Consider the following 13,533-nt stretch of genomic DNA (forward strand, 5'->3'; position numbering starts at 1 on the left):
GGCTCCACACTGAGCATGGAAAAATAAACGTTAAAAAACTTTTCAAAAAGGTACTAGAATTAGAATATCTGTATTGAAACTTGGCAAATTAGTTTTAAATTCATGTAAATAAAATTAATAAATTTCAAAGGAAATCTGTAAGTTAGAAGACACTAAGGATTAGTAATTTTTGACACATTTTTAACACCTCTCAGACTGCTGGTGGGTTGCACGCAACATTATACTCTCTGAACAAAGTCCACTGACAAAATCTGTTTCATTCTACAGTTATCCTTGACTACCTTGTCATTTAATATTAATAAGGGGTATATTTAAACCTGGTCTGCAAAATGTTTTCTTTACCGTCTTTTTATCTTCTGTTGTTGAGGCATGAATATGACATTTGGAAATTCCCCAGTATCCTTATTGTATTTAATTAAGTAATTTATTTTTGAGAGAGTGCACACAAGTAGGGAACAGTGGGAGAGGGAGAGGGAGAGAATCAGGCTCCAAGCTCGGTGCAGAGCTGACACGGGGTTCGATCCCACTACCCTGGCATCATGGCCTGGGCCCAAATCAAGAGTCTTGACACTCAACTAACTGACTGAGCCACCCAACCCCCCCACCCATGTCTTTATCAAAATTGCATTATTAAAGCATTTTCTTAATGTTTATTTTTGAGTGAGTGAGGGAGTGGGCGAGGGGCAGAGAGAAACGGAGACACAGACTCCAAAGCAGGCTCCCGGCTCTGAGCTGTCACACAGAGCCCACTGCGGGGCTTGAACCCATGAACGATGAGATCATGACCGGGCCAAAGTCAGCTGCTTAACCAACTGAACCACCCAGGCGCCCCAAAAATTGCATTATTAAAATATGTAGCTAATTAGGAAAAACCTCCTGGGATTATTTCTGTGTAAATAAGACAGAACCTAATAAAGAAAAGGCCTTTGCCCCTCCCCATTCATCCTTCTTGGTCCTACAGCGGCCATCCTGCTGTAGGGAGAGAGAGTGCTGAGTGCTAAGGGAGGTGGAGCAGGCAGAGGACTGCCCAGGACCCGTCCCATCCCAACCTGCATCTCTGGGCTTCCTGTTAAGTGAGAATGGTAGACCACCTAGTTGTTTCAGCCACTGACTTCCAGGAGGTCTGTCCCTCACAAATAAGAACTGTCCGACCTGACCAATAAGATTAATATTTGTATTGAGAGTAGAATGGAGCAAGTGAGAGGGAATCTTGAATTTAACATTTTGTAGCTGAGAAAAGCTTTACTAAAACTCCTTCACTGATGAGATAGAGTTGTTTTGCACATACCTACAACTCAAAATATGAACAAAATACAGCTTGAAGAGTTTATGACAGATGTTCAGAATGTTAGGATAGAAAGCTACAGGAGTAAGGAATTTGGTGTCACAAATAGAATTACATGTTTCCTTGAGCATTTGAACTATTAGTCTCTGAGCTTATACCCTGCAGTAACTTTCCACCTTGCACAGAAAAACTGCATTAACTCATTCTATCAGTCAGCAACTGTTCTAATCACGGATGTTAGCAGGAAACAAAATTCCCGGCCTTCAAGTATATATCTATAAGGTAAGTCTATGAGGATAAAAAAATGATAGTGGTAAAAGTACCATAAATATGTTCATGTACAATGATACACCACAGGGTTTCCTAATTTAAACAATGTTTTCAGGCAATGCCCACATGATGAGGCAATATTTGAGTAGAAACCACTGAAAATGTATCATGCAAATACAAATGCGGACGGACAAGTAGGTGGAGGAAACAAGCAGAAAATTACCCGAATGGGAACATTTTACAGTGGATCCAGAATATCCACAATTGGTGTGTGGCTTGGTGAAATGTGATATTAAGATTCTACTGGAGACGTTTAAACTTTGGGACTTCTGTTCAAAATCCTCTCATGGCTTCTCATTTCCAAAAGGAAAATCAAAGTCACTTCATGGACCAACAGGCCCTGTAAAGTTTGCTGGCCCCAACCCTCCTTGCATCTCTGATTTCATCTACTCCTGCCCTCTCCCTCTTCCCTGTTTTATGTCTCCCTTTAGTCTTACACCTATTTAACATAACAAATGCCTTATTTAGTTAAACATTTTAAATAAATAAAATTTGGGACTCCTTGTAGTGAACACTTTTCAAATTTTAATAATAGCTAAAATTATATGGAATAGATCCAAAACCATGACCTATTTGGAGAAGGCACAGACCTATTTCTTTATGGCAGATTTACCACTACCAAGAGAACACAGCAATGGGATGTGCTAATGAATTCATGGAAAGATAGTAAATATCATTTGTTAAAACTATCTAGGGAGCTGATCCCAGGACTTACTAAGATACATACTTTTCCTATTGTCTACCCCTGTAGCCAGTCAGGAGTGTATTGCTTCTTCCATTTACGAATCTGTATCAAGTAATATTTGGTGGGTCTTTTATACCTCAGTTATGTCTTCAATGTCAGTATCATCAAATTTTTAACATAAGATATTGAAAATTGTAACAAAATCACACATTTCATGTTTTCCTCATTAGTACAAGACCTAGTAATTCCCAATTATTCCTAGTCTTCCAGTTGAGACCAATATTGTGTCACCATTGCCTAGTATTTAACTACAGTATTGACTTTTCAGTATGTTTCATATACCAATTTTATACTAACTCCGGTGTGATGATAATGTGACTCTGCGAGGTCGACAAACTTTTATGTAAGGAAAATATATAAATATTTTATTCTTTGTAGGCCATACTGTTTCTCTTACCGCTCTTCCAGTATGTCCTTATTGGGTCAAACGTACCTAAATATGAGTGTGGCTGCATTCCAGTTACACTTCACGTAAAAACAGATGGTAGGCTGTACTTGGCTCATGTTCTGTAGGTGGCAGACTCCTGATCTACACAAAGGAATTAAGAGCACTAGAAGTAGTAACTATATGAGTAAATAAAAACTGTCTTTCCTTTTTTTAAACCCCTTTAAAATATAGTGGACTGTTTAAGAAACTAATAGTGTAGTATATATGTGTACGGTATGTGTAAATGAAACCTATACTAATGGTAGCACAGGGCAGGAGTGGAGAAATGGAAGTCCATGTGGAAAGGAAAGGTCGGATGCTCTGTATGAAGAAGTATAGACGCACGTGAAGGTATACTGTGGTCATCTGTGTAGGATAACCCCTAAAGCAAATACACAAAAAATAATTACAGGTAACACCACTGAACCAAAGTAAAGGATTTAAAACAAAATCATCTGTAAAAATTGAGTTACATCAAAGAAGACAAAGAGAGGGAATAGGGCAAAGGAGACATTATAAAAGCAACAGTAAGATAATGTAAATCTATATAATAATACCTGTAAAAGGAAATAGTCTAAAGGCTCCATTGAAAAGCAAAAATTGTCACTAATTTTTTTTTAGTTTTATTTATTTTGAGAGAGAGAGAAGGAGAGAGAGAAACTCAAGCAGACTCTGTGCTGTCAGTGTAGGCCCAACATGGGGCTCCATTTCAAGAGCCATGAGGTCATGACCTGAGCTGAAACCAAGAGTCTTAGAACCTATAAACAGATGAGCCAACCAGGCGCCCCTGACAATTACAGTTTTTAAAAACAGACAATATATTTCCTGCGGGAAATTCACTTCACAAATTAAGGACACAAAGTAAAATCTTGGACAAAAGATAACATAAACGTTACTAAAAATAAAGTAGCTATATTAACTATATTTAAAGAGCAAACAACATGACCGGGAATAATGAAATCTATTTCATAATCATAAAGGGGTACATTTACCAGAATGACACGAGAATCCTAATTAATCCTTTATTTTCACTACACACAAATACAGAAATACTCCCCATATCCAAGTCAGACACCAGAATCATGATGGTGGACAACCTTAGTTCACAAACACACACAAATACAGAAACATTACACACAGATGCAAATGTGTGCATATGCGTAACATATACTCAAACGCACAGTCATAACCTCACAAACATGCACTCCATAGAAAACTCACACTCATGCACACACATCAAATACAGGCACACACTCACATTTACACACACTCGCCTGTATTCCCACATTCCCAGTCCCATGTATGTAATTACATTCAAAGAGTCTGCATGCACATGTGTGTCTCCACAATGTGCTCACATGTTGGAAGAATACAGGAATCTCCTGATCTTGGATGCCTGATAATGGGGGGCACTTCCCACCTTTCTTACTTCTTCTATCCCCGCAACAACCCCCACATATGATATTTACCATGTGCAGTATCTTAAACTGCTGTGAGCATTGCCATTGCAGGGGCAGGCGAATGGAGCAGGGTTGGAAGGTCGCAGGCATGTGATACAGCAGGGTCTAAATGAGGCCAGAGGGAGAGGGTTATAGGCAGTGTGCAGAGAGCATGGGACCATAGTGGAACAGATGCAAAACTCTTCAAAGGCATGTGATGCCACACTACTTGGTAAATACAGATATGTACACAAAAGCAAGGGGGGAAAGGCTAAAATGAACCCTGAAGTATGGGATCAGAGTCAGGGACATCAGTATGCACATGGAGGTAGCTGTAGATAAGTAAATAAAGCAACAAAGAGAAAACTATAGATCTGTGTGAGGACAGGTAATTCCAGGTCGGTCTACTCAGACTAAGAGCAAAGACATCCCAGTATCAAGGAGAACACTCAGCACCCACATCTTGGTTTCTAACACTATTCTCTAATAAAAGGCTCCTTGGGGTTGTGGCTGATTCTATGGCAGGAGCAGGGAAAATACAAGATGTGCCTGGGGGATCTTGTAGTGGCATAATGTTAAGAGTAAGGAAGTAATAAAAAAAAAAGGGGGGGGGACATATCAAAGGGCCATAATAGCCAAACCTGAAAGAAATCCTGCCACCTGTCGCCAAATCTCTGATACCAACCGGGTGTCCTTCAATTCAATATAATTCTGACTTTATCTGGTGTTAGTAGAGACCCCACAAGTTAAGGGCAAAGTTGTTCCCGGGAGTGCCCCCACTTCAGACGCCAGTCATGAGTCAGGCATTCCCAAACCTCCCACGCATCTCCAGCCAGCTAAAAATTTAAGGTTGCCTCCAAGTCCCTCTGCTTCAATATTTGCTGGGATGACTCACAGAACTCGGAAAGTGCTATATGTATGATAGTCGTCGATAATTAATTAATTTCTATATTGGGACCTAAAAATTGTAGGCCACATTAGTGGCCTGACCCACATCACAAATCTAAACCTAAATCAGCCTGCTCTTATGTGAGACATCCAGCAAAGAAACCAAACATACACCAATCGCAGTCCTCCAATGCAGCTCCAGGTAGCCGATCTTACCCTGTATTCAGCACCTCCTGGTCTTCCAAGGAAATCCCCGACCTCCTAGCCAATCATGCCCTGTTTCTGCACTGCCTCTTCTAAAAGTCAGTCTTGCCCCAAATCCATCAGGAAGAGCACTCCACTCCCTGCATGGGAGGCTCTGTCCTCCCCAAATCAAGGGTTGTCTTCCCTGGAATAAACAACAGCAAACTCGTTACTAAATTGTTTTAGTTTTGTCATTTCACATGTTATTGTAAAGGATAGCAGTAAAGAGCCACATGAAGGCATCCATAGGGCAGGGTTTGGGAGGACTGCCCATACAGTAGCTTTTGTCCCCCACAAAGAAGCTCCCAGGAGCTCCTCCAGGTGTTTAATTAGGGCTTCACTACCTAGACTTGGTTGACTAAATCATTGGCCACATGACTGAACTCAATCCCCAGTCAGCCTCCTTCCTCTCCCTAGGGGTTGGGCTGCTGAGCATTTCCATTCAATCACATAGTTGGTCTTTCAGAGGTGTCCAGTCCCCCATTTTGAAGTTCTGTGGGGAACCCTTGCCCAGAGTTGCCTCCTTAGTGTAATAAGGACACTCCTACCACTTAGGAATTCTTAAAGGTTTCTGAAGCTCTGAGCCAGGAACCTGAGACAAAGACCAGGTGAGTGTGTGTGTGTGTGTTCATGTTTATTTTTGGGAGAAAGAGTGCACGCACGCACACAAGAGTGGGAGGGGCAGAGACAGAGGGAGACACAGAATCCGAAGGAGTCTCCAGGCTCTGATCTATCAAAACAGAGCCCAATGTGGGGCTTGGACCCACAAGCTGTGAGACCATGACCTGAGCTGAAATTGAATGCTTCCCTGATGGAGCCACCCAGGCGCCCCCTGAGTGTACTTTATACCACAGCTTCCAATGACCAAAGCTTGAACAATCTAAGCAACTAAATAATTTGCAGAGCATTGAAGTATAACACAAGGTATAAAATAAGTATAAATGAGTTCATGCTGATATGAGTAACCAATTGAATAAACACATAAATGAAGGAGAAGTGACACAGCTTCCACACAGAAGAATGGCAGATAATAAATGTGGCTACTTAGCCCTCCAGGATGTGGAGCTTAGTTCAACAGCACACCCCTACCCTCAAGTACCATCGTCCCCCACCGCCCCCTCACTTGACTGTGGGCTGTATTTAGAGTTTCCCAAAGAATAGAGTATGGAAAGGCATGCATGGTAATTTTACAGTGGAGAAGTCTGGTGAACATGACCTTAACTAACTGATCACGATTAACATCATCCAAGGTAACTCGTGTTAATTGCAAGAAACCTCTCAGACTGTATGCCGTGATGAGATGTGATATTCTTCTCAAGAATCCATAAACGCAGTCTATCCAGGAGAACAACTTCAGGGGCGCTTGGGTGGCTCAGCTGGTCGAGCGACTGACTCTTTTTTTTTTTTTTTTTTTTAATTTTTTTTTTTCAACGTTTATTTATTTTTGGGACAGAGAGAGACAGAGCATGAACGGGGGAGGGGCAGAGAGAGAGGGAGACACAGAATCGGAAACAGGCTCCAGGCTCTGAGCCATCAGCCCAGAGCCTGACGCGGGGCTCGAACTCCCGGACCGCGAGATCGTGACCTGGCTGAAGTCGGACGCTTAACCGACTGCGCCACCCAGGCGCCCCGAGCGACTGACTCTTGATTTCAGCTCAGGTCATGATCTCACAGTTAGTGGGATCAAGCCCCAGGTCAGGCCCTGCGCTGACCGCGTGGAGCCTGCTCGGGATTCTTTCTTTCCCTCTTTCTGCCCCCCCGTCCTCCCTATCAAATAAATAAACTTAAGGAAAAGAAAAAGAAAACTTCTGAGAAATTCAACTTTAGAGGCATTCTAAAATGTGAGGGACCAGTATACCTCAAACCTGTCATGAAAAACAAGGAAAGTGTGAGAACGTGCTCCACTGAGCAGAGGAGACTGGGGAGACAGGACAGCTACATATAATGTAAAATCTTGGATGGATCCTGATCAGAAAAATGACTGTGTTAAAACCATTGAAATGTAAATAAAGTCTGGAGTTATTTAACTATGACATAGCGATGTAGGTTCCCTAGTTGTGAAAATGAACTATGGTAAGGTTAAGGTGGTAGCATTGGGGGTTCTGGGTGAGAGATATTTTGGAACTCACAGTGTTATATTTACAAATTTTCTGCAAATCTAAGTTATTCCAAACTAAAATGTTTATTTTGAAAAACTTGCAAGTGTTTATGATTTAATAACAGTGAATTATGTTAACCTCTTCTTTTTAAGTGTTTTAAATCTTTATTTTTGAGAGTGAGAGAGACAGAGTGTGAGCAGGGGAGGAACACAGTGAGGGTGGACACAGAATCTGAAGCAATCTCCAGGCTGTAAGCTGTCAGCACAGAGCCTGACACGGGGCTCGAACTCATGAACTGTGAGTTCATAACCTGAGCCAAAGATGGACACCCAACTGGGTGAGCCACCTAGGCACCCATAAAATCTTTGTTTTTTTTAAATTTTCTATTTTTAAGTAATCTCTACACCCAATATGGGGCTCAAAGTCACCATCCGTAGATTAAGAGATGCATACTCTACTGACTGAGCCAGCCAGGTGCCCATAAAATAGTTCTATGTTTCAGTTAATATCTTTTTTTTTTCCTTTCAATGGTGTCTATTGCCTTGGTAGTGATTTCAAAAGCGATACTATCCCTTTTTAAACAAAATATGTTCATATACTCCAGCTTCAAATTGCTACTCGTCTCCTGCACCAAGCCTGATGAAATGGGCCTCCATAACCTCAAGTTGGAAAAGCAGAAGTCCATCTTGAAATCTCTTTCTCACCATCACAGCCAACTGCCATCAAGATTTAACACAGAACAGTCTACCTTGTAAACATCTCAAAAGTCATTCAGTCTTTTCCCACATATGCAATCTGTTTACTGGCTGCACCTGCACCCTTTCTAAAATTCAGCTGACATCTCTTCCTATGTTCCTCTTTGTCCCCCACAGTTTACTCTTCAAATATTGACCAGAAAATATTTTCATGCACTCATCTTGCCCCATAAGCATTATATTTCAAACGTCCACAATTTCTCTTAGATATGAGGCATAACATTCATAGCATAGCCTCCAGAGCCAGCAGTTAGTAAACCTAGTTTTCCCTCCACCCTCACCCCAGGCCATGTGCATCATAATCAGGATTTACAATTGCAATCTCAGGTATATCTTGGGAAAATTTAATATCTCAATTTGAAAATTACACATTCAGTGGTATTGCCAGTATGTTCACATTATTTCAGGACTGTTTTCTGGAATCTTAACTTCTCCACTGTTACCATTAAAAAAAATACAACTATTGGGGCGCCTGGGTGGCTCAGTCAGTTGAGCATCCAATTTCAGCTCAGGTCATGATCTCACAGCTTGTGAGTTCGAGCCCCGTATCAGGCTCTGTGCTGACAGCTTGGAGCCTGCAGCCTGCTTCAGATTCTGTGCCTCCCTCTGTCTCTGCCCCAACCCACTCACGTTCTGTCTCTCTCTCAAAAATAAACATCAAAAAAATTTTAAATAAAAAAACAACTATATAAATATACACATATTAATTACAGATGATTTCATGTACCATGCTCTTTAGTATTTCATATTAAGCTGATGTCAGTGTCTCACTCACCCATCTCTCTGCAATGAAACTGGCTCATTATGGTTCTTAACATTCCTTGAGGTCTCACTGCATCAGTGACTGAACAGGTGGAAGACGATTCATATGTCCCTGATGAGATGAGGGAATTATGTATTTCTTCCACAGGAGACACAATACAGCCTGAATATGCTGGGGTCATGGTTCATGAGAACAAAAGAGCTAATACTTGGAAAACATGCAATGATTAGTACAGCGACATTCACCAGCCACCAACTAGAATTATCAAAGAGAGGCAAGTAAACATAAATAATGGAAGAAATGGCATTAAACGATACAATGGTGGTCACCAAAACAAGGATGCTTTGGGTGGCTCTGGTCTCAGGGGAGGTCTGGGGGAGAGATTGTTCCTATGGATGTATTGGACCCTCTGCTTGTGACTGTGAAAGAGAAAAACCATGGAGCTGCTGGCCAACGTCATGTGTCCCAAACACAAAATGTCAAGGAAAGATGTCATTGCTGCCTATGATGAGCCTGTGATCTTGTCTCTACACTGTGAAGCACAACAATATCCCAAACACTTTTTTTGGTAATAGTTTTGTTGTTTCATTTACAGTCATATAAATGGGAAAAAAAACTTATTTGCTAGCATGTGGAACACCCTGCACAGGATACTTGAGGGGCCAATGTACTTTGGAGCTTTCACTTTAAGCTCTGCCCACCTGGAGTTCCCAGGGCTGATGGTGATGGCCTGGAAGACACTCAAGGGCAGGTGGAACAAAGGGACATACCTCTAGCCACTCCGTGAACATATAAAAGAACGTAGCATCCATAATAAATGGTGAAATGTTTCAGCCCTAGCGCTGCCATCGTCTCTGGGATTCCTCTAGAGAGAATGGGCAAGGAGTTGGCTACACTCAGGTGCCTGAGAACCAACTTTGTGGATCTCGGCTTGCATCCTCTGCAGCAAAGGGACATCTAATGATAGAAGAGTGAGAAACTGCCCAGGATTCCAATGACTATGTGGAATAGGAAGATCACTACTATATTCAAATCCACCGAGGCCATTCTGTCATTGTCCAGAACTCACACATAGAGGATTCTGCATGAAAATAATGAGTTTTGGGCTACACTTTCATGGAAAATAAAATCTTCACTTACCTCTCCCTTTCCCTGAGAGTGAACATCTAAACTCTATTGTCTTTTGTTAAGAGATGTCCAAAGTTACATGTGTGTCTTTTTATAGCACTTACAATGTGTGGGTCACTGTTATTACTGCTTTCCCTATTGCAACTTATATAATATTCACAACCCTATGAGTTAGGAACTAACATTACTCTCATTCTATAGACGAGGAGAATTTAACCATGGGAAGTTAAGTGACTCATGTAAATAGCAGAGGAATCACGATTTGAACCTTGGTTGCCTAGTTGCAGTGACATGAATGTTTGCTACGGTACTATACTATGCCAGGAACCTCGTTATGGATACACACACACCCACACCCACACACATACACACACACACACACACACACACACCCCTTCTCATATTTTAAATTTATTTTACTTACTAAACCTGGTTTGATCATTTCCCACTTTCGTTTAAGTATTCTTTATAACCAATATAACTAAGGAGTGAAGATTCAAAGGTATTAATAAATTATTCATGCACTGAGTAATTTTATTGAGCCAATCTGATTTATTTAATGTAGACAACTGTTAGGATGGCAGCTGAACTCATTTCATTTTTTGCCTGGACCAAAAGGACAATGGCATCCGTAACAGAAATTATGGGGCAGAACTGCACTGTGTGCTAACATATGGGACATGAAACATCACATAGTGATAAAGCATATTAGGGCAGAAAATATTAATCCTCTTTAAAGATCACATCACTGTATGTTATTTTATAAAAAAAAAAAACCTGAAACTTGAATTGATATTTGATTTCAAAAAGCTATTTAAATACAGCACAAACCTGCCAAATGGAATTTGAGGGCTTGGAATCTTGGGCATTTAATAAATTGAAAAGCAAGAAAGGTGAATCATGAGCTGGGAATACTACTGAAATGATTTTAAACCAGAGGAAATATAAGTTAAAAATTTTTTCCTGATGAGATTTTATTTTTAAACTAATTTATTAATTTAAATTAAAATACAAAAATAAATTCCTTAATTTTTTGCTCTTTGAAACCATCGGTTACAATGTTAACTTTTTCATAAAGGACCTTTCCTAATTTCATGAAGAAGATTATCTCACAGATCAAGAGACTACAGAGATTTGCAGTAGAGACACATTTACTGTCTCCATTAAGCACATCACACTCAAGTTACAGAAGAACAAATTTCAGCAATTCCCATTCAGTCATGCTATTTGTACTGTGAACCAGGTATTTTAATTAGTTCCATCACACTCATTATCACACACACATGCCTTTAGAGAAATCACATTATTGCTCCTGAAAATGTCTCTGTGACTCTTGCTCACGTTATTGAATGGCAGATTAATTTTGAAATTATAATCTTTTTGTTTAAAATTTTTTTAATGTTTATTTATTTTAGAGACAGAACACAGTTGGACCTTTCCCAACTAGACAAACTCTTTGTCTTGCTCATAAAAGAACACTAGAGATATTCCACTAAGGCCAGAAAACCACAGTACAAAACGTACATGGTCACCTGTTCTATTAATTTGTCATTGTATTGGGGGGTTAGCCAGGGCCACTTAAAATGGCATAAGACTCAGAGCCTGGAGCCTGTTTCCGATTCTGTGTCTCCCTCTCTCTCTGCCCCTCCCCTGTTCATGCTCTGTCTCTCTCTGTCCCAAAAATAAATAAACGTTGAAAAAAAAAATTAAAAAAAAATGGCATAAGAATTAGAAACAAAGATGCAGAACTATGTTTGTATATGATTCAAGTATATGTCCCAAAACACAAAGGAACTGATAGAAAATCTAGTATTAAAAATAATTCAGTAAGCTAATAGGACATAATACTGACACACAAAAACAATAGCCTTTTTGTACATAGGCTAGTATTTTTTATTAAAAACATTTTTTAATGTTTATTTATTTTTGAGAGAGAGAGAGAGAGGCAGATTGAGAGGGAGACACAGAATCCGAAGCAGGCTCCAGGCTCCAAGTTTTCAACACAGAGCCCAATGCAGGGCTTGAACCTACAAACTGTGAGATCATGACCTGAGCCCAAGATGGACGCTTAACCGACTGAGCCAACCAGGCCCCCATGTACACAGGATATGTTTATACAATAGCCTAGGTGCAATAAAGACACATTTATGAGTTATTAAGAAGGCCTGCAATTACAAAAGTGTAACATAAGATGAAATGGGGGCACATGGGTGGCTCAATTGGTTAAGTATCCGACTCTTGATTTCATCTCAGGTTGTAATCCCAGGGTCATGGGATCAAGCCTCCTGTCTGGTGCTGCACTGAGCGTGGAGCTCGCTTGGGATTCTCTCTCTCTCTCTCTCTCTCTCTCTCTCTTTCTCTCTCCCTCTCTCTCTCTCCACCTGCCTCTATCCCCCACTCTCTCTCTAAAATAAATAAATAAATAGCTTTAAAAAATAAATGAAATAAACTAGCCAGTAATGAAACTAACAAAAATGTGTAAAGCCTATATGGGGGAAAAAATTAAACACTCCTGAAATATATGAAAGTAGAAATAAATGAATATAAATTCATGTCATGTTCTTGGGTAGAAAAAGTCAATGTTATAAAAAGGTCAGTTCTCCTTAACCTAATTTATGAATTTAATTTGATCCTGATATAGTTTTTTAAATATATTGACATAGTTTTTGAACTAGCAATGTTACTGCAAAAATCTTACAGAATAATGAATAAAAATATTCACAAAAACTTAAAAAAATCAGTATGGATATCCTTATGAGATGTTTATTTATAAACATTATGAGATCAGTGAAGCTAAAAATTCAGAAGTATGCCAAAGTGCATAAGAAAAGTTAATAACCAGCATAAACTAAAGTGGGGATAACATCATTAATGCTTGGTATTTGGGAAATGGGAATTCCTATCAAAATGACAATAAATGTTCTTTTTGTTTTTTAAAATTTTTTCTTAAGTTCATTCATTTTTGAGGGAGAGGCAGAGGCAGTGTGTGAGCAGGGGAGGGTCAGAGAGAGAGGGAGACACAGAATCCAAAGCAGGATCCAGGCTCCGAGCTGTCAGCACAGATCCCAAGGCAGGGCTCAAACCCAGAAACCATGAGATCATGACCTGAGCCAATGTTGGATGCTTAACCAACTAAGCCACCCAGGTGCCCCGACAATAAATGTTTTTATTCTTCACATCCTACAGCGGGATAAAGGTGAAACAAAAGAGAAGTCTATATGGTAAAAAATAATTAAAAATGATTAAATACCTTCCTAAGACCCGTTTCTCAAGCACCTGACTGTAGCCAACCTCTGGCTCATCATCATTAAAGACGTTGCTCAGCAACACTTTTGGCTTGAAAAATATCTTCGTTGAGTTTTGATGCATATTTGTTTCGTATGTTCCGAGTGGCCACTGGTGTATCCATTGGCATCACCTGCTTCTTGAGT

The 13,533-nt window shown here is 40.1% G+C and overlaps 1 protein-coding gene and 1 pseudogene across 1 annotated transcript in view; both read right to left on the bottom strand.

Moving 5' to 3' along the window:
- LOC115503238 (zinc finger protein 677-like) overlaps positions 1–13,533 on the bottom strand; it is an 88,198-nt gene that overhangs the window by 4,420 nt on the left and 70,245 nt on the right. The window lies entirely within an intron of this gene.
- Positions 8,848–10,175, bottom strand: LOC115503265 (annotated as a pseudogene).

This window comes from Lynx canadensis, chromosome E2 (genome assembly GCF_007474595.2).
Source record: "Lynx canadensis isolate LIC74 chromosome E2, mLynCan4.pri.v2, whole genome shotgun sequence".
Taxonomy (NCBI): Eukaryota; Metazoa; Chordata; class Mammalia; order Carnivora; family Felidae; genus Lynx; species Lynx canadensis.